The sequence below is a fragment of the Ranitomeya variabilis genome, chromosome 6 (assembly GCF_051348905.1).
Source record: "Ranitomeya variabilis isolate aRanVar5 chromosome 6, aRanVar5.hap1, whole genome shotgun sequence".
NCBI classification, from domain to species: domain Eukaryota; kingdom Metazoa; phylum Chordata; class Amphibia; order Anura; family Dendrobatidae; genus Ranitomeya; species Ranitomeya variabilis.
In genome coordinates, this window is record NC_135237.1 from 51,983,143 (window position 1) to 52,008,090 (window position 24,948).

Genomic DNA, 24,948 nt, shown 5'->3' on the forward strand with positions numbered 1-24,948 from the left:
TATCACTGAAGCTAACATCCTCAGTGATACATATCTCCTCTCCAGTTCTTTACCAGTGACCTTATCACACTGCATATTAGTATGCTCAGTCCATGTGAGCTCCGAATAAGGCAATCACCCCCCAAAAAAGTAAGGCCGATACCAACAATTAGTTTTTGATGCTGCATATTTTCGCTGCATCTAAAATGTAGCGTTTTACAATTCCAGCATGTAGATGGGATTTATAGAAATCTAGTACTCAGCGTAAACTGACCTGCGGTGTGTGTTTCAAATCCGCAACAATTTCTCTTGCAGGTACGCTGGAGTTTTATGTACAGATTTTTCCCATCGACTTGTATTAGATGCTGAAAATCCACAAGTGAAAAACACATTTTTTTAGTCTGTTTCCACAACACACTAAATCCTTGCACTAGTATATCTCTAAAGTTTTGTGAAAACCTTGGCACACCAACAAGAGACAAAAAAAACGCACACAAAAACATAACCTAATTTACTTAATTGGCAGAAATGGTGTAGAAATTCTGCAACATCAAGAACTCACCAAAAGCTCACTGTGGGGACGTAGCCTAATAGCCTAAACCTTCTGAGACAGCTTCCGTGGCTAAGGCTAGGGCTCTACAGAGACGCAGAGTAGCCCAGATCCACAGTGTAATATTACCATTGCAATGTAACTTAATATTTCATTATGGCAAATACTTGTAACATTTTCTCCATAGTGAAACATTAGAGTTGCATGGCTCTCACGATTTTCCTGAGACCTACAATAATGCAATGTTTCCAAGTTAAAAAAAAAACCCCAGTGTCATACCTCTGCAGAATGATACAGGAAGGCAGAGACATTCATGTTCTCTGATGTGGGTAAGATTGGCACACGTGTTAGGGAGTGGTAGATCTTTAAATCCTTTGTTACACCGGGGTCATCATGAAGGTGAATACGTGCCTTTGCTTTGATTCATTGACCTCCTGTCACAACAATTTACATCTTTGTTTATTTAAAAAAAAAACAACACAATTCTATTATATGACGCTTGCAATATTAGGGCGACATGGGCATTACATTATAATTTAGATCATATTAATAGAGGGTGGAACTTTGTGGTGGCACAATCTTCGTATGCAATAGCCTTAATCTAAACTATATTACAGTAAGTTAAAGAGGTCTCATGGGATTTCTACAAAGTTGTGAGTAGAAAAGTAGACCGGTACTTCTGCTGTAGTAGTCCGCAACGCCCTGGGCATTACTGCAGCATTCTCATATCCATAGTGCGGTATCTCTGCAAGACTAGTGGGGACCATGGAGGATTCTCCTGGTCAGTAGTGCTTACTTCTTTATTTTACAACATTCTCTACTCTTCTTAAATTTTGTAAAATCTTTTAAGCCTCATCTCTATTGAGTCTTACTTATTAAAGGGCTTGGCTGATGTTTACAAAGAGGCGCAAATAGAATCCAACGATACAAAAAGCATTACATAAACTTGAAACTCACCCTATACTTCTAGCACTGCTGCTTACATGGTCTGCACTGGACCAAAGGAGATGACTTTACAAACCACTGATTGGCTGCAGATCAGCCGACCGGTGGTCGGGATGTCATTACTTCCCATCACGTGCATTTTTATTATATTTTTTACTTCTTGTTAGCAACATTTAAAAGAACAGAAAACTCCTTAAAGGCTTTTTTCCTCAATATATTTTGCAGGTAGCTGATAACCACAGCCTCAGTATGGGATAAATCAGGGAACGGACTTGAACTCCCCATTGACTATACTAAAATTTAAAGGGGTGCCGATGTCATAATGGGGGATACTCAGCTCAAAATTCCTATAACAAGAGTGTATCTTAAAATAAATATTAAGAAATACATTTATATAATTCTATAATCATTTTTCTATATGTTCAACAAAGGCTTCTAGGTTAAATATTCATGTAATAAAGCTTTAATGGTCACTGCTAGGGTTGAGCGAAACGGGTCGATCATTTTCAAAAGTCGCCGACTTTTGGCTAAGTCGGCGTCTCATGAAACCCGATCCGACCCCTGTGCTTGTCGGCCATGCGGTACGCGACTTTCGCGCCAAAGTCGCGTTTCAATGACGCGAAAAGCGCCATTTCTCAGCCAATGAAGGTGAACGCAGAGTGTGGGCAGCGTGATGACATAGATCCTGGTCCCCACCATCTTAGAGAAGGGCATTGCAGTGATTGGCTTGCTGTCTGCGGCGTCACAGGGGCTATAAAGGGGCGTTCCCGCCGACCGCCATCTTACTGCTGCTGATCTGAGCTTAGGGAGAGGTTGCTGCCGCTTCGTCAGAAGCAGGGAGAGCGTTAGGCAGGGTCCACTAACCACCAAACCGCTTGTGCTGTAGCGATTTCCACTGTCCAACACCACCTTCGGTGTGCAGGGACTGTGGAAGCTATTTTTTTTTTTTTTTCTCTCAGCGCTGTAGCTCATTGGGCTGCCCTAGAAGGCTCCGTGATAGCTGTATTGCTGTGTGTACGCCACTGTGGAAACCAACTGCTTTTTTCAAAGCACATATCCTCTTGTTCCTTTCTGCACAGCTATCTTTTTTGTTTGTCCACACTTTTTATTTAATTTGTGCATCAGTCCACTCCTATTGCTGCCTGCCATACCTGGCTTAGATTACTGCAGGGAGATAGTAATTGTAGGACAGTCCCTGTTTTTTTTTTTTTTTTTTTTTTTTGTGGGAGATTAAGATTGGCATTTCTGCTACAGTGCCATCCCTGTGTGTGCCATCTCTCACTGAGTGGGCCATAGAAAGCCTATTTATTTTTTCCGTGATTTGTGTTCTAAATTCTACCTCAACACAAAAACACTACATCAATCAGTGGTAGAAAAATATTGGCCTCAGTCAGGGCTTGTGTGCCACTGCTGTGTGTGCTATCTCTCATTCAGTGGGCTATAGCAAGCCTATTTATTTATTTATTTTTTTTTCTTATTATTTGGTTTCTAAAGTCTCCCTGAAAAAAAAAACAAAAACAAAAAAACAGTGGGAGAGTAATATTGCCCTTTCAGCTTGTGTGCCAGTCTTGACTCCTGGGTGTGCCACCTCTCTCTCATTCAGTGGGCCATAGAAAGGCTATTTATTTTTTTGGTTTTTTTAATATTATTTGGTTTCTAAAGTCTCCCTGAAAATAAAAGAAAAAAAACTTAAAAAAACAGTGGGAGAGTAATATTGCCCTTTCAGCTTGTGCGCCAGTCTTGACTCCTGGGTGTGCCACCTCTCTCTCTCTAATTGTGGGCCATAGAAAGCCTTTTTTTTTTTGTTTTTTTTAAATATTATTTGGTTTCTAAAGTCTCCCTTAAAAAACAAAAAATACATAAAAAAACAGTGGGTGAGTAATATTGCCCTTTCAGCTTGTGTGCCAGTCTTGACTCCTGGGTGTGCCACCTCTCTCTCTCATTCAGTGGGCCATAGAAAGCCTATTTATTTTTTTGGTTTTTTTAAAATTATTTGGTTTCTAAAGTCTCCCTGAAAAAAAAAAAAACATAAAAAAACAGTGGGAGAGTAATATTGCCCTTTCAGCTTGTGTGCCAGTCTTGACTCCTGGGTGTGCCACCTCTCTCCCTCTCATTCAGTGGGCCATAGAAAGCCTATTTATTTTTTTTTTTAAATATTATTGGGTTTCTAAAGTCTCCCTTAAAAAACAAAAAATACATAAAAAAACAGTGGGAGAGTAATATTGCCCTTTCAGCTTGTGTGCCAGTCTTGACTCCTGGGTGTGCCACCTCTCTCATTCAGTGGGCCATAGAAAGCATTTTTTTTTTCCTTGATTTGTGTTCTAAAATCTACCTCAACACAAAAACACTACATCAATCAGTGGGAGAAAAATATTGGCCTCAGTCAGGGCTTGTGTGCCACTGCTGTGTGTGCTATCTCTCATTCAGTGGGCTATAGAAAGCCTATTTATTTATTTATTTTTTTTCTTATTATTTGGTTTCTAAAGTCTCCCTGAAAAAAAATAAAAAAATAAAAAAACAGTGGGAGAGTAATATTGCCCTTTCAGCTTGTGTGCCAGTCTTGACTCCTGGGTGTGCCACCTCTCTCTCTCATTCAGTGGGCCATAGAAAGCCTATTTATTTTTTTGGTTTTTTTAATATTATTTGGTTTCTAAAGTCTCCCTGAAAAAAAAAAAAACATAAAAAAACAGTGGGAGAGTAATATTGCCCTTTCAGCTTGTGTGCCAGTCTTGACTCCTGGGTGTGCCACCTCTCTCATTCAGTGGGCCATAGAAAGCCTATTTATTTATTTTTTTAAATATTATTGGGTTTCTAAAGTCTCCCTTAAAAAACAAAAAATACATAAAAAAACAGTGGGAGAGTAATATTGCCCTTTCAGCTTGTGTGCCAGTCTTGACTCCTGGGTGTGCCACCTCTCTCTCTCATTCAGTGGGCCATAGAAAGGCTATTTATTTTTTTGTTTTTTTTTAATATTATTTGGTTTCTAAAGTCTCCCTTAAAAAACAAAAAAAACATAAAAAAACAGTGGGAGAGTAATATTGCCCTTTCAGCTTGTGTGCCAGTCTTGACTCCTGGGTGTGCCACCTCTCTCTCTCATTCAGTGGGCCATAGAAAGCATTTTTTTTTTTTTCCTTGATTTGTGTTCTAAAATCTACCTCAACACAAAAACACTACATCAATCAGTGGGAGAAAAATATTGGCCTCAGTCAGGGCTTGTGTGCCACTGCTGTGTGTGCTATCTCTCATTCAGTGGGCTATAGAAAGCCTATTTATTTATTTATTTTTTTTCTTATTATTTGGTTTCTAAAGTCTCCCTGAAAAAAAAAAAAACATAAAAAAACAGTGGGAGAGTAATATTGCCCTTTCAGCTTGTGTGCCAGTCTTGACTCCTGGGTGTGCCACCTCTCTCTCTCATTCAGTGGGCCATAGAAAGCCTATTTATTTTTTTTGTTTTTTTAATATTATTTGGTTTCTAAAGTCTCCCTTAAAAAACAAAAAATACATAAAAAAACAGTGGGAGAGTAATATTGCCCTTTCAGCTTGTGTGCCAGTCTTGACTCCTGGGTGTGCCACCTCTCTCTCTCATTCAGTGGGCCATAGAAAGCCTATTTATTTTTTTGTTTTTTTTAATATTATTTGGTTTCTAAAGTCTCCCTGAGAAAAAAAATAAAATAAATTAGGTGGGAGATTAATATTGACATTAGTGCTTGAGTGACAGTCCTGCGTGTGTGTCATCTCTGTGATTTTGTGCCACAGAAAACAGAGTGTGTAACATTGTGCCTGATTTTCCTTGTGGTCTCACCAACCTGTTAAGGGATATTGAAATCATACTGAAGTTATAGCTCACCGTGTAAGTTGTTTGACAGCAACAAATAAAGTTACTTTGGTTAAGATTTTAAAACAATGAGGAAGTCTGGTGCAAGAGGTCGTCGTGGGCGTTCATTGTCAGCTGGTAATGATGGTAGTGGTAGTGGAGCATCAGGTGGTCGTGGGGATAAAAATATTCCACCTAAGTCTGGAGCTGTGGAGCCAGTTTCGTCGTCAGGCTACACAAGGCCTCGAACGCTCTCTTTTCTGGGAGTAGGAAAACCGCTTTTAAAGGCGGAGCAGCAACAGCAAGTTTTGGCTTACATTGCAGACTCAGCCTCTAGCTCTTTTGCCTCCTCTTCCGAAACTGGTAAATGTAAAAGCAGCGCGTCGCTTGTGGATGTTCACGGTCAGGGACAAGTCGCTTCCTTGTCCTCCTCAGCAAAAACTACAACAAGAGAGAAGGATGCAGCAGGCGACACAACGGGTCACTCCATGGAGCTCTTTACACATACCGTCCCCGGCTTAGAAAGTGAAACATTTAACAGGCCATGCCCATTACAAGTAGATTCTGACATGGAGTGCACTGATGCACAGCCACAGCCAGAGTACTATGCTGCTCCTTTGACTCAGACCACCACATTGCCCTCTCAGGGTACAGATCCACAATCAGACCCTGATGAGACTATGTTGCCCCGCCACGAACGCTATACCACCGACCGACACAGTGACACAGACGAAGTTGCACACGAGCTCGAAGAGGAGGTAATAGATGACCCAGTTATTGACCCCGATTGGCAGCCATTGGGGGAACAGGGTGCAGGCGGCAGTAGTTCAGAAGCGGAGGTTGAGGAGGGGCCGCAGCAGGCATCAACATCGCAACAGGTTCCATCTGCCGGGCCCGTATCTGGCCCAAAACGCGTGTCAAAGCCAAAACCTGTTGGAGGACAGCGTGGCCATCCGGTTAAAGCTCAGTCTGCAATCCCTGAAAAGGGATCCGAGTCTAGGAAGAGTGCAGTCTGGCATTTTTTTAAACAACATCCAACTGATCAGCGCAAAGTCATCTGTCAAAAATGTTCAACTAGCTTAAGCAGAGGTCAGAATCTGAAAAGTCTAAATACTAGTTGCATGCATAGACACTTAACCACCATGCATTTTCAAGCCTGGACTAACTACCAAACGTCCCTTAAGGTTGTAGCACCCTCGGCCAATGAAGCTAGTCAGCAACGCAACATCCCTTCCGTCACTGTAAGGCCACCATTTTCCGCACCACCGGCAGTATCTGTGCAGGTTTCTTTGCCAGCCAAAAGCAGTCAGGGTCAGGGAACCACCAGTTTTGTAGGAGGAAATATTGCATCTAGGGCACCGGCGGAAACAATACCGTCTCCAACCGTCTCTCAGTCTGCCATGTACACCGGCACACCCGAAAGTTCCACGATCTCCAGCTCTCCAGTCCAGCTCACCCTACATGAGACTCTGGTTAGAAAAAGGAAGTACTTATCCTCGCATCCGCGTACACAGGGTTTTAACGCCCACATAGCTAGACTAATCTCGTTAGAGATGATGCCCTACCGGTTAGTTGAAAGCGAAGCTTTCAAAGCCCTGATGGAGTACGCTGAACCACGATACGAGCTACCCAGTCGACACTTTTTTTCCAGAAAAGCCATCCCAGCCCTGCACCAGCATGTTAAACAGCGCATCGTCCATGCACTCAGGCAATCTGTGAGTACAAAGGTGCACCTGACTACAGATGCATGGACCAGTAGGCATGGCCAGGGACGTTATGTGTCCATCACGGCACACTGGGTGAATGTGGTGGATGCAGGGTCCACAGGCGACATCAATTTAGGGACAGTTGTGCCTAGCCCACGGTCTAGGAAACAGTTGGCTGTAGGCGTTCGCACCCCCTCCTCCTCCTCCTCCTCGTCCTCCTGCAGAAGCTACAGCTCTTCCACAGAACGCAGTCTGCCAACCACTCCATCGGCAGATGACACTGTTGCACACCAGTTGTCCCATTATGGGCCAGCTACTGCCAAGCGTCAGCAGGCTGTATTGGCTATGAAGTGTTTGGGCGACAACAGACACACCGCGGAAGTTCTATCCGAGTTCTTGCAACAAGAAACGCAGTCGTGGCTGGGCACAGTAGATCTTGAGGCAGGCAAGGTAGTGAGTGATAACGGAAGGAATTTCATGGCTGCCATCTCCCTTTCCCAACTGAAACACATTCCTTGCCTGGCTCACACCTTAAACCTGGTGGTGCAGTGCTTATTGAAAACTTATCCTGGGTTCTCCGACCTGCTCCTCAAAGTGCGTGCACTTTGCTCACATATCCGACGTTCGCCTGTACACGCCAGCCGTATGCAGACCTATCAGCGGTCTTTGAACCTTCCCCAGCATCGCCTAATCATAGACGTTGCAACAAGGTGGAACTCAACACTGCACATGCTTCAGAGACTGTGCCAACAGAGGCGGGCTGTTATGTTTTTGTGGGAGGATACACGGGCAGGCAGTAGGATGGCAGACATGGAGTTGTCAGGTGTGCAGTGGTCTAAGATACAAGACATGTGTCAAGTCCTTCAGTGTTTTGAGGAATGCACACGGCTGGTTAGTGCAGACAACGCCGTAATAAGCATGAGCATCCCCCTAATGCGTCTGCTGATGCAAAGTTTGACGCACATAAAGGAGCAGGCGTCTGCACCAGAGGAAGAGGAAAGCCTTGATGACAGTCAGCCATTGTCTGGTCAGGGCAGTGTACAGGACGAGGTAGCGGGCGAAGAGGAGGTGGAGGACGAGGAGGATGATGGGGATGAGTATATTTTTAATGCCGAACCTTTCCCGGGGGCACAGGAAATTGGTTGCGTGTCACGGCCGGGTTCTGGTTTTTTGAGGGACACAAGTGACGTAGATTTGCCTGCAACTGCCCCTCAACCAATCACAACCGGAGATTTGACAACTGGAACTTTGGCCCACATGGCGGATTATGCCTTACGTATCCTAAAAAGGGACACACGCATTACGAAAATGATGAACGATGACGATTACTGGTTGGCCTGCCTCCTTGATCCACGCTATAAAGGCAAATTGCAAAATATTATGCCACATGAGAACTTGGAACTAATATTAGCAACCAAACAATCAACTCTTGTTGACCGTTTGCTTCAGGCATTCCCAGCACACAGCGCACGTGATCGTTCTCACAAGAGCTCCAGGGGGCAGCAGACTAGGAGTGTTAGGGGTGCACACATCAGAAGTGGCGTTGGACAGAGGGGTTTTCTGACCAGGTTGTGGAGTGATTTTGCTATGACCGCAGACAGGACAGGTACTGCTGCATCAATTGAAAGTGACAGGAGACAACATTTGTCCAGTATGGTTACTAACTATTTTTCATCCCTTATCGATGTTCTCCCTCAACCGTCATTCCCATTTGATTACTGGGCCTCCAAATTAGACACCTGGCCAGAATTGGCAGAATATGCATTGCAGGAGCTTGCTTGCCCGGCAGCAAGTGTCCTATCAGAAAGAGTATTCAGTGCTGCAGGTTCAATATTAACCGAAAAAAGGACTCGTCTGGCTACCCAAAATGTTGACGATCTAACATTCATTAAAATGAACCACAACTGGATTTCGAAATCTTTTGCCCCACCTTGCCCGGCCGACACCTAGCTTTCCTATGAAAAGCTCTTGCCTGTGAATTACTTTTCTAATGTCTAATTTGCTGCAGCTGATTGTACAGCATACGACATGTTTACACCTCCCTAAATGGCAAAACTCCCCACACGGGGCCGTGGTATCGCGACTTGGCACAAGCACCCGTGAGACTGCTGTTTGTCTGAAGAGGTGGGTGTGCTCGCTTTTGGTTGACGGCATTGCTACTGGGTCCCTCATAGTACAATGTAGTGTCTCTGGCGGTGGTGGTGCGCACCCAACGTCAGACACACCGTTGTAACATGAGGGGCCCTGGGGCGGTCCCGCCGGCCTCAAGAGAGTTCCCCCCTACCCCAGCTCAAAATGTGCTCTACCACGTGCAAAATTATGTCGCACAGCTCCACCAATCTTTAGTCTATTCGCTGACATCATTCAATGTCTGGAACTGACAATACAAATTTGTAGACATCTATGATGCAACTTAAAGTAGTCTGTGTCTGTGTCCTATATTGGCACCATTAAATAGTTACTGCCAAATTACTATGTCAGAAACTCAGTAGATGAGCCCACCCCTGTACCTAAGTATGCCACCTTTTTTTTTGTTTTGGTTGTTTTGCGAGACATTAACATCTATTTATATTTTGGGAGTACTGGGACAGACACTCCTTGCACTACTCCTCCACTCACCACCAAGCTGCCTGTGTATCCATGTAACCGCTGTAAAGCTGCCATGAGCCTATTGTTTGTTATTTTAGGCCTTTGATAGCCTGTCTGCGGTCCCTACTTTAAATACTCCTCCACTGACCACCAAGCTGCCTGTGTATCCATATAACCGATGTAAAACAGCCATGAGCCTATTGTTTGTTATTTTAGGCCTTTGATAGCCTGTCTGCGGTCCCTACTTTAAATACTCCTCCACTCATCACCAGCTGCCTGCCCGTGTATCCATGTAACCGCTGTAAAACTGCCATGAGCCTATTGTTTGTTATTTTAGGCCTTTGATAGCCTGTCTGCGGTCCCTACTTTAAATACTCCTCCACTCACCACCAAGCTGCCTGTGTATCCATGTAACCGCTGTAAAGCTGCCATGAGCCTATTGTTTGTTATTTTAGGCCTTTGATAGCCTGTCTGCGGTCCCTACTTTAAATACTCCTCCACTCATCACCAGCTGCCTGCCCGTGTATCCATGTAACCGCTGTAAAACTGCCATGAGCCTATTGTTTGTTATTTTAGGCCTTTGATAGCCTGTCTGCGGTCCCTACTTTAAATACTCCTCCACTCACCACCAAGCTGCCTGCCCGTGTATCCATGTAACCGCTGTAAAGCTGCCATGAGCCTATTGTTTGTTATTTTAGGCCTTTGATAGCCTGTCTGCGGTCCCTACTTTAAATACTCCTCCACTCATCACCAGCTGCCTGCCCGTGTATCCATGTAACCGCTGTAAAACTGCCATGAGCCTATTGTTTGTTATTTTAGGCCTTTGATAGCCTGTCTGCGGTCCCTACTTTAAATACTCCTCCACTCACCACCAAGCTGCCTGTGTATCCATGTAACCGCTGTAAAGCTGCCATGAGCCTATTGTTTGTTATTTTAGGCCTTTGATAGCCTGTCTGCGGTCCCTACTTTAAATACTCCTCCACTCATCACCAGCTGCCTGCCCGTGTATCCATGTAACCGCTGTAAAACTGCCATGAGCCTATTGTTTGTTATTTTAGGCCTTTGATAGCCTGTCTGCGGTCCCTACTTTAAATACTCCTCCACTCACCACCAAGCTGCCTGTGTATCCATGTAACCGCTGTAAAACTGCCATGAGCCTATTGTTTGTTATTTTAGGCCTTTGATAGCCTGTCTGCGGTCCCTACTTTAAATACTCCTCCACTCATCACCAGCTGCCTGCCCGTGTATCCATGTAACCGCTGTAAAACTGCCATGAGCCTATTGTTTGTTATTTTAGGCCTTTGATAGCCTGTCTGCGGTCCCTACTTTAAATACTCCTCCACTCACCACCAAGCTGCCTGTGTATCCATGTAACCGCTGTAAAGCTGCCATGAGCCTATTGTTTGTTATTTTAGGCCTTTGATAGCCTGTCTGCGGTCCCTACTTTAAATACTCCTCCACTCATCACCAGCTGCCTGCCCGTGTATCCATGTAACCGCTGTAAAACTGCCATGAGCCTATTGTTTGTTATTTTAGGCCTTTGATAGCCTGTCTGCGGTCCTTACTTTAAATACTCCTCCACTCACCACCAAGCTGCCTGTGTATCCATGTAACCGCTGTAAAACTGCCATGAGCCTATTGTTTGTTATTTTAGGCCTTTGATAGCCTGTCTGCGGTCCCTACTTTAAATACTCCTCCACTCACCACCAAGCTGCCTGCCCGTGTATCCATGTAACCGCTGTAAAGCTGCCATGAGCCTATTGTTTGTTATTTTAGGCCTTTGATAGCCTGTCTGCGGTCCCTACTTTAAATACTCCTCCACTCACCACCAAGCTGCCTGTGTATCCATGTAACCGATGTAAAACTGCAGTATTTTGCTTATAAAAAAGAAAATACTGGAGAGATATCAAATGCAGACATTTTAACATTAAAAACAAAAACACATACAACAAAAAACTGGTACAGTACAAAAATTGGCCACCAGCTACAAAAACTTTCTCCTGCAAGTAGTTAACTGAAAGGTTTTTTTCCATTGAAAACACAGATATGGCATCCACCGAGTGTTGTCCTGTCGCGTCTTCTTTATATTATTGCCAAGAAGCTGCAACTGAATAAAGCTGAGCTTCTACCTTCTGCCTCTTATTAACTGCTTTTTTTTTAAAAAATTGTCCACCAGCTACAAAAACTTTCTCCTGCAAGTAGTTAACTGAAAGGTTTTTTTCCATTGAAAACACAGATATGGCATCCACCGAGTGTTGTCCTGTCGCGTCTTCTTTATATTATTGCCAAGAAGCTGCAACTGAATAAAGCTGAGCTTCTACCTTCTGCCTCTTATTAACTGCTTTTTTTAAAAAAAATTGTCCACCAGCTACAAAAACTTGCTCCTGCAAGTAGTTAATTGAAAGGTTTTTTTCCATTGAAAACACAGATATGGCATCCACCGAGTGTTGTCCTGTCGCGTCTTCTTTATATTATTGCCAAGAAGCTGCAACTGAATAAAGCTGAGCTTCTACCTTCTGCCTCTTATTAACTGCTTTTTTTTAAAAAAAATTGTCCACCAGCTACAAAAACTTGCTCCTGCAAGTAGTTAACTGAAAGGTTTTTTTCCATTGAAAACACAGATATGGCATCCACCGAGTGTTGTCCTGTCGCGTCTTCTTTATATTATTGCCAAGAAGCTGCAACTGAATAAAGCTGAGCTTCTACCTTCTGCCTCTTATTAACTGCTTTTTTTAAAAAAAATTGTCCACCAGCTACAAAAACTTGCTCCTGCAAGTAGTTAACTGAAAGGTTTTTTTCCATTGAAAACACAGATATGGCATCCACCGAGTGTTGTCCTGTCGCGTCTTCTTTATATTATTGCCAAGAAGCTGCAACTGAATAAAGCTGAGCTTCTACCTTCTGCCTCTTATTAACTGCTTTTTTTTAAAAAAATTGTCCACCAGCTACAAAAACTTGCTCCTGCAAGTAGTTAACTGAAAGGTTTTTTTCCATTGAAAACACAGATATGGCATCCACCGAGTGTTGTCCTGTCGCGTCTTCTTTATATTATTGCCAAGAAGCTGCAACTGAATAAAGCTGAGCTTCTACCTTCTGCCTCTTATTAACTGCTTTTTTTAAAAAAAATTGTCCACCAGCTACAAAAACTTGCTCCTGCAAGTAGTTAACTGAAAGGTTTTTTTCCATTGAAAACACAGATATGGCATCCACCGAGTGTTGTCCTGTCGCGTCTTCTTTATATTATTGCCAAGAAGCTGCAACTGAATAAAGCTGAGCTTCTACCTTCTGCCTCTTATTAACTGCTTTTTTTTTAAAAAATTGTCCACCAGCTACAAAAACTTGCTCCTGCAAGTAGTTAACTGAAAGGTTTTTTTCCATTGAAAACACAGATATGGCATCCACCGAGTGTTGTCCTGTCGCGTCTTCTTTATATTATTGCCAAGAAGCTGCAACTGAATAAAGCTGAGCTTCTACCTTCTGCCTCTTATTAACTGCTTTTTTTTAAAAAAATTGGCTGTTCCGGCCTACTAAAGGTGTCTGTCTGCCCCTGCCTGGTGTTGTCCTCAACTGAATAAAGCTGAGCTTCAACCTTCAGTTCCAAATTACCATTTTTAAAAATGCAATTGGCTGTTCCGGCCTACTAAAGGTGTCTGTCTGCCCCTGCCTGGTGTTGTCCTCAACTGAATAAAGCTGAGCTTCAACCTTCAGTTCCAAATTACCATTTTTAAAAATGCAATTGGCTGTTCCGGCCTACTAAAGGTGTCTGTCTGCCCCTGCCTGGTGTTGTCCTCAACTGAATAAAGCTGAGCTTCCACCTTCTGCCTCTTACTAACTGCTGTTTTTTTAAAAAATTGGCTGTTCCGGCCTACTAAAGGTGAATGTCTGCCCCTGCCTGGTGTTGTCCTCAACTGAATAAAGCTGAGCTTCTACCTTCTGCCTCTTACTAACTGCTGTTTTTTTTAAAAATTGGCTGTTCCGGCCTACTAAAGGTGAATGTCTGCCCCTGCCTGGTGTTGTCCTCAACTGAATAAAGCTGAGCTTCTACCTTCTGCCTCTTACTAACTGCTGTTTTTTTTAAAAAATTGGCTGTTCCGGCCTACTAAAGGTGTCTGTCTGCCCCTGCCTGGTGTTGTCCTCAACTGAATAAAGCTGAGCTTCAACCTTCAGTTCCAAATTACCATTTTTAAAAATGCAATTGGCTGTTCCGGCCTACTAAAGGTGTCTGTCTGCCCCTGCCTGGTGTTGTCCTCAACTGAATAAAGCTGAGCTTCTACCTTCTGCCTCTTACTAACTGCTGTTTTTTTAAAAAATTGGCTGTTCCGGCCTACTAAAGGTGTCTGTCTGCCCCTGCCTGGTGTTGTCCTCAACTGAACAAAGCTGAGCTTCCACATTCTGGCTTTTGCCCTATACTATCAGATATTAAACTGCATTTGGCCTACTAGTGTGGTTAGGCCCTTGAAACAGTGTCTGCTGCTCTTGGGTTTGCTACTCCACTGAACAAAGCAATGCCGCCTGTTTAGTCCTGTTACCAATTTTGAACTGCATTTAGCCTACTTTATTCTTTGGCCCTATATCTGTTTCCTCCTCATCCTGCCCATTGCCCAGCCACTGCTAGATGAGTCTGCTGGTACATTGACCTAGACCACTACATTCCCCTTATACTCTACACAGCCAGAATCTGACCCTGCTGAAAGTAAGGTTCCCCTTCCCACATGTTATACCACCTTACACAGGGACAGAGAGGAAGGTGCAGATGAAAGTGCAGGTTCCTTCATCAGGTGGGGGGGCATACTCGTTGGCGACGTCACTGGCACAGGGCCCCTCAGAGTACGCAAAAGTGTCGCTGCTGGTGGGAGGCGCCCCCGCCATGCAAACACATATCGCTGTACTTTGAGGGGCCCTGTGCCAGTGCCAATGCGAACGAGTGGGCCCCCCCTGCTTGCTCAGGATCACAGCACTTGCAACGTTGAAATACTTACCTTTCCCTGCAACACCGCCGTGACGTAGTCCGCATTTCCTGGGCCCACGAAAAACTTGAGCCGGCCCTACTCCCCCCACAACTTTTGCCAAATGACCCCCAATTCCCTATGCCCAACTATTATTATAAAGTTAATTAAGATTGACAAGCTTCAGAAACAAGAATGGATGTTTTTGGCATTAAAATGGGCACTGTAGGTGTTTTCCTGGCCTCCACTCACTGCCGACTATGCTTCCCCATTGACTTGCATTGGGTTTCGTGTTTCGGTCGATCCCCGACTTTTAGCGATAATCGGCCGACTGCACTCGACTCGACTCTGGACAAAATCGGGTTTCACAAAACCCGACTCGATCTTAAAAAAATGAAAGTCGCTCAACTCTAGTCACTGCTATTTCAACAAACTTTGCATAAATCAATAGTACAAGAAAGTATAAGAAGCTTTTTAATACATCTTATCAGAGAAGTCTGCTCCTTTCTCCACTTATGAGCTACTTTTTCCTTCCTCCCTTGTCCAATGAATTCTCTTTGGGTGTTTGCTGATTGCCCAACATCCCAACTCATGGACATGACAATTATACACTAGGGGTTTGGAAACAGAACTTTATGAACATATGTATACATATAGACCAGCAAAGTTTATGAGATTTCAGAAATCTCGTGCACACACATTGGTTCATTTATCTAACTCATTTGGAAATCTGCTGCATTTTTGCAAACTGTAGCAAGTCACTTATTTCAGTGATTTTTTTTACCCATAGGAAACAATGGGTAAAGCACGTAAAAAAAACCAAAAAAAACCCACAGGTATCTGTTTTTGCTGCGGTTTTGGTGCAAAAACCTAACTAACTTAAATCAGGCTTTTTTTGGGGGACCACAAACTAAACTTTATCAACATACACACAAAAAAAGTATCAATAAAAAAAAAGCAGCAAAACCTGCTTTTTGTAAGCAGCTTTTTTACTGCCAAGAAAGCAGGTTTTGCCTATGAGGAAAATGGAAAAAAAAGAAGCAAAATCGCTATATGTGAACATAGTCTAAGAATCTGTTCTTCACAGTTTTCATGATACATTCTTCACTTTATCCTACAAGCAGCATGATAAAAATGGGTTTTCAGGCACTGAATACTAAAAATTTATGAATAAGTGATGTGGGACAAGGCCAGGAGCACAACCAGAATCAGGGCTACGGGAAGAGACATTGACTTTCACCATTTGACACTTATATTGTAGTCAGGTGATAAACGGTTAGACTGGAACAGTCCTATAAGCGGACACAGTCTCTGTTACCATCTATCTAATGTTGCATACAGAGATTGTACAATGTGATGAAAGTTATCTGAACCTGTGAGCTCTGCCTTGTATCAGAAGATCCTCCGGCACCTGAGCTATGAGCAATGCCGGCCGGGGCAGACACAACAGTCACTGGAGACAGCTGTGTGTTTCAATAAAGGACACTTGGGAACAACATTCTCAGAAGTGGTTTGCAATTAGTGACTCAGCCATGATAACTGGATGGTTTAATAGCACCAAATAAATCTTCCATCAATATAAAAAGTATGTCATCACAACAGAAGTAACTGAATGATGTGCAAACAGGCTTTCATGTTACAATATTGTTTGTTCGATCTAAGAGCGAGATCTCATGTGGCATTAATGGACTTCTATAAATGTGGGTAATATTAACAGCATTGTACTGAAAATCTCCAGACTCTAAATTGGGATTCTGTTTTTTGGTACGTTTCTATGGAGTATAGTGGGTACGGAAAGTGTTCAGATCCATTTCAAATTTTCATTCTTTGTTTCTTTGCAGCCATTTGGCAAATTCAAACAAAGTTCATTTTTTTCTCATTAATGTACACTCTGCACCCCATCTTGACTGAAAAAAAAAAACCAACAACAAAGAAGTTGAAATTTTTGCAAATGTAATAAAAAAGAAAAACTCAGCCCCATTGCTCAGACACTCATATTTAGTCTATCACCCCAAATACGTATATTAGGCCACTGGCCGATGTAACCTGAGAGGTAAGAAAAACAGGTAATATTATACTCACCCAGGGGCGGCCCCAGTTCGGGTCCAATGGGTGTCGCGGTGCGGGTCCGGCGCCTCCCATCTTCATACGATGACGTTCTCTTCTTGTCTTCCTGCCGCGGCTCCGGCGCAGGCGTACTTTGCCCTGTTGAGGGCAGAGCAAAGTATTGCAGTGCGCAGGCGCCGGGAAAGGTCAGAGAGGCCCAGCGCCTGCGCACTGCAGTACTTTGCTCTGCCCTCAACAGGGCAAAGTACGCCTGCGCCAGAGCCACGGCAGGAAGACAAGAGGACGTCATCGTATGAAGATAGGAGGCGCCGGACCCAGACAGCGACGCCCATCGGACCCAGACCGCAGAGGGACCGCCCCTGGGTGAGTATAATATAACCTGTTTTTCTTACCTTTCAGGTTACATCAGGGGCTTATCTACAGCATTACAGAATGCTGTAGACAAGCCCCTGATGCCGGTGGCCTTATCTCATATACGATTTTTGGGCTGACAGATTCCCTTTAAGTCTCATGCTGTCCATTTCCTTGTGATCCTCCTTGGGATGGTTCTACTCTTTCATTGGAGTCCAGCTGTGTTTAATTAAACTGATAGGACTTGATTTGGAAAGGCACACACCTGTCTATATAAGACCTGACAGCTCACAGTGCATGTCAGACCAAATGAGAATCATGAGGTCAAAGGAACTGGCAAAGGAGCTCGGAGACAGAATTGTGGCACAGTTCTGGACAAGGATACAAAAGAATTTCTGCAGTACTCAAGGTTCATAAGAGCAGAGTGGCCTCCATAATCCTTAAATGGAAGAAGTTTGGGACCACCAGAAGTCTTCCTAGACCTGGCAGCCAAACTGAGCAATCATGGGAGAAGAGCCTTGGTGAGAGGTAAAGAAGAACCCCAAGATCACTGTGGCTGAGCTCCAAAGATGCAGTAAGGAGATGGGAGAAAGTTCCACAAAGTCAACTATCACTGCAGCCCTCCACCAGTCGGGCCTTTTTGGCAGAGTTGCCTGACGGAAGCCTCTCCACAGTGCAAGACATATGAAAGCCTGCATTGCTTTTGCTAAAAAAAACAAACAAAAAAACACATGGAGGACTCCCAGACTATGAGAAATAAGATTCTCTGGTCTGATAATAATTCTAATCGTTATGTGTGGAGTATACCAGGCACTGCTCATCACCTGCCCAATACAATTCTAACAGTGAAACATGGTGGTGGCAGCATCATGCAATGGGGGTGTTTTTCAGCTGCAGGGACAGGACAACTGGTTGTCATTGAAGGATACATGAATGCGGCCAGGTACAGAGATAGCCTGGATGAAAACCTCTTCCAGAGTACTCTGGACCTCAGACTTGGCCGATGGTTCACCTTCCAACAAGACAATGACCCTAAGCACACAGCTAAAATAACAAAGGAGTGGCTTCAGAACAACTCTGACCATTCTTGACTGGCCCAGCCAGAGCCCTGTCCTAAACCCAATTGAGCATCTGCAGAGAAACTTGAAAATGGCTGTCCACCAACGTTCACCATCCAACCTGACAGAACTGGAGAGGATCTGCAAGGAAGAATGGCAGAGGATCCCCAAATGCAGGTGTGAAAAACCTGTTGCATCATTCCCAAGACTAATGGCTGTACTAGCTCAAAAGGTGCTTCTACTCAATACTGAGCAAAGGGTATGAATACTTATGACCATGTGATTTCAGTTTTTCTTTCTTAATAAATTTGCAAAAATTTCTACATTTGATTTTTTTTTTCAGTCAAGATGGGGGTGCAGAAGGTACATTAATGAGAAAAAAATGAACTTTTTTGAATTTACCAAATGGCTGCAATGAAACAAAAAGTGAAAAATTTAAAGGGGTCTGAATACTTTCCACACCCACTGTATATAACACCATCCTTTTACTACACCCTGTATACTGTACCTACATATAACACCCCCATATACTGTACCTATTGTAGGCACCTGTACTCACTCGGCTGCGGTTGAGGTAGGCACAGGAAGCAGTATTGTTGAAATGTCCAGGCAAGTTTATTAAAAACTGCATAAACCCCTCTGGATAGCCAAAACAAATGAACAGCCTTTTCCGGCACAAAGAGAAAAACAAACAGAAAAATAAAGTCCATATAATACTGCGGGTCCGCCAGCTCAGGTCAGTGTCTTTGGCACACACACTGAAGGTCTCCACACCTCCAGCCACAAACACTGAATGAGACATTTGCCCTCCATTTTATTAGACAAACCTCACCCATGAGGTTGGGATATGTGAGCAGTCATTCCCACCCATCTCTTATGACCACTCGTAAAACCCGGCCCTGGAATGGCCAAATAACTCTCAGCACTATACGTGCTGGAGCATACTTTCAAGCTCAAATCACCGCAGCTAGTAGCTGTGATGAGACATATCTCCCCTCAAGGACTCGTCCGGCGGCCATCTTACATACCCTCCCCATCTGTCCAAAGCTAGGGGGCTTGGCACCTTCTGCCCATAAACAGTGGATCCTTGACAGAGCGTCAGCATTGCCATGCAATTTCCCAGGCCTACGCTCCACATGGAAGTTAAAATCCTGAAGTGCTAGGAACCACCTGGTCACTCGGGCATTGTTCCCTTTCTTTTCCCTCATCCACTTCAGTGGGGCATGGTCTGACACTAGTCTGAACCTCCTGCCTAAGAGATAGTACCTTAGAGAGTCCAAGGCCCACTTTTTTTTATTATTATTTATTTGTATAGCACCATTGATTCCATGGTGCTGTACATGAGAAGGGGTTACATACAAATTACAGATATCACTTACAGTAAGCAAACTAACAATTACACACTGATAGAGGGGCTAGGACCCTGCCCTTGCAGGCTTGCATTTTACAGGATGGTGGGGAAGGAGACAATAGGTTGAGGGTTGCAGCAGCTCGGGTGTTGGTGAGGCGGTAGCTTCCGTAGTGGTGAGGAGGCAGCGGGGTCAGTGCAGGCTGTAGGCTTTCCTGAAGAGGTGGGTTTTCATATTTCGTCTGAAGGATCAGAATGCGGTTGATAGTCGGACGTGTTGGCTGTTGGGGCAAAGAATTCCAGAGGATGGGGGATATTTGGGAGAAGTTTTGGAGGCGGTTGGGTGAGGAGTGAATAAGTGTGGAGGAGAGAAGGAGGTCTTCATGGCTAAACATTCCTTTTCCACTACGGAATAGTTTTTCTCACAAGATGACAACTTCCAGCTAAGATACATTATGGGGTGCTCTTCCCCGTTTACCTCAAGATAATACAGTGCCCAGCATGACATCCGACGCGTCTGTCTGGACCACAAACTCCTTGGAGAAATCGGGTGCTACCAGCACCGGCTGTTTACACAGTGCCAGCTTCAGTTCTTGGAAGGCCGTCTCAGCTTCTGGAGATCACTTAGCCATTGCCGACTTTGCCCCTTTAAGGAGATCCATCAGAGAGACAGCTACCCTGGTGAGGTTCGGGATGAACCAGCGGTAACATCCCACAATGCCCAGGAAAGCGCTGACCTGTTTCTTTGAGATTTTGGGTTTGTAGCCAGCCCTGGACTTATCTGGGGCTTTATTTCACCCCTGCCTACAACATCGCCCAAGTATCTCACTTCCTCCATTCCCAAGGCACACTTCGGGTTTCTGGAAAACCCCGCCTTCCGTAGAGCATCAAATAACGCCTGGACCTGGCTCAGATGGCTTCCCCAATCCTGGCTGAAGATTACAATATCGTCTAAGCAGGCCGCTGCATACCTCTTGTGGGAAGCTGGGATACGGTCCATGGCTCTCTGGAATGTTGCTGGAGCGCCTTGTAACCCAAACGGCATCCTTGGGTATTGGAAGCATCCATCTGGTGTTGAGAACGCAGTTGTTTCTTTGGCGCCCTGGGACATGGGGATTTGCCAATATCCTTTTGTGAGGTTAAGGGTAGTAATGTAACGAGCCAGCCCTAGCCTCTCAATTAGGCTACTTTCACACTAGTGTCTTTCGACGCACGTCGCAATGCGTCACTTAGGAGAAAAAACGCATCCTGCAAAGTTGTCTGCAGGATGCGTTTTTTCCATGGCCACACGTCGCAACCGTCGTGCGACGGTTGCATCGTGTTTTGGCGGACCCTAGGCACAAAAAAACATTACATGTAACGTTTTTTTGTGCGTCGAGTCCGACATTTTTGACCGCGCATGCGCGGCCGAAACTCCGCCCCCTCCTCCCCGGAACTCACAATGGGGCAGCAGATGCGTTGTAAAACTGCATCCGCTGCCCCTGTTGTGCTTTTATTTCACAGCATGCGTCGGCCTGAAGCACTGCGACGGACCCGTACCGACGCTAGTGTGAAAGTAGCCTTAATCAACCCAGGGCATTGGGTAGGCATCGGTCTTAGAAACCTCGTTCAGCTTCCGATAGTCATTGCAAAATCACCATTCACCATCTGGTTTCGGCACTAGGACTATTGGGCTGGACCAGCCACTCTTGGATTCCTCGATGACTCCCAGGTTCAGCATTCACTTCACCTCCCTGGAGATTACCTCTTGGCGTGCTTCGGGAATCCGGTATGGCCTCAAGTTGACCCGAACATGTGGCCCCGTCAGGACGTCATGCTCTATGACCTTCGTACAACCTGGAAGATCTGAGGACAGGTCTCTGTTACACTGAAGAAACTCTCGGCACTGCTGCTTCTTCAAGCATGACAAGGTGTCTGCCACCTTAACATCTTCCTCACCGACATCAGACAAGGAGCTTCCACGGGTTCTCTGTCCTGCCATAGTTTTATCACGTTCACGTGGAACACCCGGTAGGGCTTCCGCTTCCCCAGTTGGTGGACTTTGTAGTTGACCTCACCAAGTTTGTCCACCACCTCATAGGAAGCCTGCTACTTGGCCAGGAATTTGGTCTCCTCCATTGGCACCAGCACAAGTACTCGATCCCCTGGGTTGAACTGCCTTACCCTGGCTGACCTATTATACACCCTGGACTTTGCTTCCTGAGACTTGAGGTGCTCCTTCACAATGGGCATCACCTTGGCAATCCTCTCTTGCATCTGGGTGACATGCTCTACAACGCTTCTATAGGGGGTGGTTGCAACCTCCCAGGATTCCTTCCTAACATGCAGGAGCCCTCGAGGGTGTCGTCAATAGAGCAGTTCAAATGGGGAGAAGCCAGTGGAAGCTTGAGGAACTTCCCGGATGGAGAACAGGTACGTTAGCAGACAGTCCCAGTCTCGGCCATCTTTCTCCACTGCTTTCTTCAGCATAGCCTTCAAGGTTTTGCTAAATCTCTCCACCAGCCCATCAGTCTGGGGATGTACACGGAGGTTCTAAGCTGGGAAATTTGCAGGGTCTTGCACAACTCCCTCATGACCTTTCACATGAGGGCGGTCCCTTGGTCTGTCAGTATCTCCTTTGGCAGCCCGGTTCAGGAGAAGATATGGATCAGCTCCTTAGAGATACATTTAGCAGACGCATTTCTTAAGGGTTCTGGGTAGCATAACTCAGGACCACCAGTATGTATTGATGTCCTCTTGCAGACTTTACCAGGGGTCCCACCAGGTCCATCGCTATCCGCTCGAATGGCACTGTACCAATATATAACATACCCCATACACTGTGCCCCTGTATACTGTACCGATATATAACATACCCCATATACTGCACCCCTGTATACTACACCTATAACATACCCCCACACACTGCACCCCTGTATACTACACCTATATATAACATACCCCCATACACTGCACCCCTGTATACTACACCTATAGAACATACCCCCATACACTGCACCCTTGTATACTGCACCTATATATAACATACCCCCATACACTGCACCCCTGTATACTGCACCTATATATAACATAGACAGAGAAATGATCCAGCTGGAAGTGGAGGCAGTTCAGACTTTGTGGGACTTTATTAGACAACTAAAGCGATAAATAGTTCTTCAAAAATAAAAATGTTTACATAGCAAACACCTGGCACACCAGTGAGGAGGATCAACGCGTTTCAACTAAGTCTTACTCATGATCGCTCCCCTGCACCCCTGTATACTGTACCTATATATAACACCCCCATACACTGCTCCTCGTATACTGTACCTATATATAACATACCCCCATATAGTGTTCCCCTGTATACTGTACCTATGTATCAGACCCCCATATACTGCACCCCTGTATACTGTACCTATATATAACATACCCCCATATAGTGCTCCCCTGTATACTGTACCTATATATAACACCCCCATACACTGATCCCCGTATACTGTACCTATATATAACATACCCCCATATAGTGTTCCCCTGTATACTGTACCTATATATAACATATCCCCATATAGTGTTCCCCTGTATACAGGGTGGATTGATTTAAATCACGCCGATTTAAATCATGATTTAAATCACGATTTAAATCAAAAGATTTTTTTCTATTTAAATCGGATCGATTTAAATCATGATTTTAATCATGATTTAAATCACTGATTTAAATCAAAAGGTTTTTTTTAATATAAATCACGATTAAAATGAGAAGTGAGAGCAGTGCGCATGTGCGCCCATAGTTACACGGACGAAACTAGGGGCAACGATCTAACGCCAGGGTGAGGGGGGGACCCCAAAGTAAGTAAAAATCTTTTTTGTTTTACTATATGGCAATAGGTAGGTGTTTAAAAGCAGCATGTCTTAATTGTATAAACTATTAATAGCCTCCACATTTTGTTCATACTGCCCCTTTAATTCCACACTTCTAGCTTGGTTTCACTTTTGGTTTAGTTTCTTTTTCCATTCAGTTGACATGCCCAAACTTGTTGGATAGTCAGCAGTACTTGGCTGTAGTAACAATCAAACTTCATAAGTGATCTGTGTGAGCCATGGCAGGTCGTAAGAGAGACCCTATTTGGGTTCATTTTGTTGAGATGCCAGCAGCAGATCTTGGAAAGAAAGGTGCAAGAGCAAAGTGCAAATACTGTCAAAAGGATATCCAAGGACTTGTTTGCCGTTTGAAATCACATTATGAAAACTGCAACCAGAAGGGAAATGAAGATGTTGATAGTGAAGTGTTTCTTTGGTCATCTTCATCACCGCACTTCTCATGATGTTGCCTCATTCACGCCACCAGGCCTTGCATCTCTTTGTTGCATCGTTTGCATTTTGCACGCATGCCTGCCTTACCGATAGGCGAAGGAGCTTCATTAAAATATTCCCAAACTGGGTCTCTTTTACGGCCTGCTGCCATTATAAGGAAAGAATGTAATAAACCTCAGATCGTACACACAAACAGATCCAGACTTGTCTGTCTGTGGCTATGCTGCAGTATTGTGCTCAAAGTTTCACTTTCATTTTTTTGTCTGCTTGCCCTTCCTCCTCAAAACACTTAGATTCACATTCTTCTTGTGTTGTGCAGATCTATTCCACTCCAAACAATCAGAAACATATTGTCTAACTTCTTGGACTTGGCACTGAAGGGGTTGATTCTGTATTCATAGGTTTGTAGAACAATAGGATTAAGGTCTTTTTCTCAACTCTGTTCATGTTGTAACATTTTTGCCGTGAAGAAGAGGCTGGGACCTCTGCGGAGTCAAATTCAGTTTTGAGAACTGCGTAAGTAAAGCGAGCGTCTGTGATAATATAGGAGAGAAACTGCCCACTAATCCTACAGAAACCTCTGGAAGAGCATGGCATTGTGAATGTTACACATATACAGCCTTTATTCTACTGAGTTAAACTCAGCTTTATCTCATGATGGAAGAACCTTTGGATGGTAAAATATTTTCCTCAAAAAGCAGTTTATTGAAAAAAAATCCGATTTAAATCAAAAAAATCCGATTTAAATCAAAAAAATCCGATTTTTTTGATTTTTTTAAAAAAACATTGATTTTTATCCACCCTGCCTGTATACTGAACCTATATATAACATATCCCCATATAGTGTTCCCCTGTATACTGTACCTATATATCACACCCCCATACACTGCACCCCTGTATACTGTACCGATAGATAACGTACCCCCATATAGTGCTCCCCTGTATACTGTACCTATATATAACACCCCCATACACTGCTCCTCGTATACTGTACCTATATATAACATACACCCATATAGTGCTCCCCTGTATACTGTACCTATATATAACACCCCCATACACTGCTCCTCGTATACTGTACCTATATATAACATACCCCCATATAGTGTTCCCCTGTATACTGTACCTATATATCACACCCCCATACACTGCACCCCTGTATACTGTACCGATAGATAACGTACCCCCATATAGTGCTCCCTGTACACTCCTCTCACACCCGGTGCCTCCCCGTACTGTGGCCGTTGCTCTCCGGTGACTTCTCATATACCCCTGCTGCCGTATATGATCCGCCCCGCC

General features: G+C 44.3%; 1 long non-coding RNA gene across 1 annotated transcript; it reads right to left on the bottom strand.

Annotated features, from left to right (window-relative positions):
* Positions 1 to 252: 252 nt before the first annotated feature.
* LOC143781731 (uncharacterized) lies at positions 253 to 24,943 on the bottom strand. The gene is made up of 3 exons (XR_013216802.1): positions 24,834 to 24,943; positions 809 to 963; positions 253 to 344 (listed from the first exon to the last, which is right to left on the bottom strand). It is a non-coding gene; the product is annotated as an uncharacterized LOC143781731 (long non-coding RNA).
* Between the last annotated feature and the right edge of the window lie 5 nt (positions 24,944 to 24,948).